The 1,544-nt window shown below is 42.8% G+C and overlaps 1 pseudogene; it reads left to right on the top strand.

The window, feature by feature from the left end:
* Positions 1 to 1,091: 1,091 nt before the first annotated feature.
* On the top strand, positions 1,092 to 1,209 carry LOC124723704 (annotated as a pseudogene).
* Positions 1,210 to 1,544: the final 335 nt, after the last annotated feature.

Here is a 1,544-nt window from a genome sequence, read left to right as displayed (position 1 = left end):
GAGGTTTTATGTTTTCTTCCTACACATGCTCAGTAGCGATCATGGAGAGAAGCCAAGTGGTTGCCATGTTGTTTCTCTATAAAAGAATAAAAAACGAAGGAGGAATGGCAGAATTCATTGGGAGCACCCGATGCTGCGAGAGCACGAAGACAAATTTTTTAATTACTTCAGGATGTCAATGAAATCATTTGATGAATTACATGTGAAACTAAAGGACCGTCTTCAGTGCCAAGATACATTTATGAGGGAATGTATTCAAGCGATTCAGATGCTGGCCGTAACTTTGAGGTAAGACAGTACAATTAAAAATTTACTTTTTGTAAGAGTCTCTTTTTTTATTCAGATTTTAATATAAAACCGAAATAACATAAGTTTACAAATAATACATCAGAGTAAATACAAGGAAAGGTAAAGTTAAATGATGTTTTACAAATCGTGAAACGCATATTCTGAGCTGTCATCGGAAGAAGAACTGTGACGACAGTTCAGGCCAAGGTTGTGTGAGTCCTCGTAGAACTGAACAGACGACACTTGTGAATGAATTGGCTTTAGGTAGGCTGACATAATGTGCTCGGATTTGACTGGCTGTGTATAAACTGATTAGGGAACATCGGTGGGGTAGCAGATGAAGAGGCCGTTGGTGGAGTACTAGATGGAGAGGCATATGGTGTATCGGGTGTAGACGGAAGAGGATGCATCCGCTGCCTGATTTTCTTTACTACTTGCAGCACCTCCATTTGAAAATCGAGAGTTTCAAATTCATCGAAATCATGAAATTTAAAAAACGAAAGGTACCAATTTGGTGTTTCCTTCAGAGATGCAATCATTTCTAATTCAACACAATCCGTTTTCCGTTTGTTTTTGATGCAGGTGTTTTGAAAGACGATTCAGGTTTTTCAGCTGCTGCAGCATAACGTGGTACGCTTGGAACTGACTGTATAGGATTCTCAACATTTTCAACAGTTACATCCGCAATACCACCATCATTATCATCAATATTTTGTGAGAGAGTGTCCCTTGTTTCTCTTTCTTTAAATATTTTTTTCAGGAACTGCAACTGAGATGCATAAATGTAGGCTTTTGCTTTTGACGCCAACGGCCTTGCCGCAGTGGTAACACCGGTTCCCATCAGATCACCGATGTTAAGCGCTGTCGGGCTGGGCTCGCACTTGGATGGGTGACCATTCGGTCTGCTGAGCGCTGTTGGCAAGCGGGGTGCACTCAGCCCCTGTGAGACAAACTGAGGAGCTACTTGATTGAGAAGTAGCGGCTCCGGTCTCGGAAACTGACATACGGCCGTGAGAGCGTTATGCTGACCACATGCCCCTCCATATTCGCATCCAGTGACGCCTATGAGCTGAAGATGATACGGCGGCCGGTCAGTCCCGTTGGGCCTTCATGGCCTGTTCGGGAGGAGTTTTCAGTTTAGTTTTTTTGCTTTTGACGCTCCTGCTCCCGATTTCTCCTTAGTTTTGCTAATTGATTTTCGGTACGAGTGTCTCACTTGCGTCCACTTCTTCAGAACGTGTTTACCTGAAAATATA

This window comes from Schistocerca piceifrons, chromosome X, assembly GCF_021461385.2.
Source record: "Schistocerca piceifrons isolate TAMUIC-IGC-003096 chromosome X, iqSchPice1.1, whole genome shotgun sequence".
NCBI lineage: Eukaryota > Metazoa > Arthropoda > Insecta > Orthoptera > Acrididae > Schistocerca > Schistocerca piceifrons.
The sequence above is the reverse complement of the archived record's forward strand: the minus strand, read 5'-3'. Positions and strand labels throughout refer to the sequence as shown.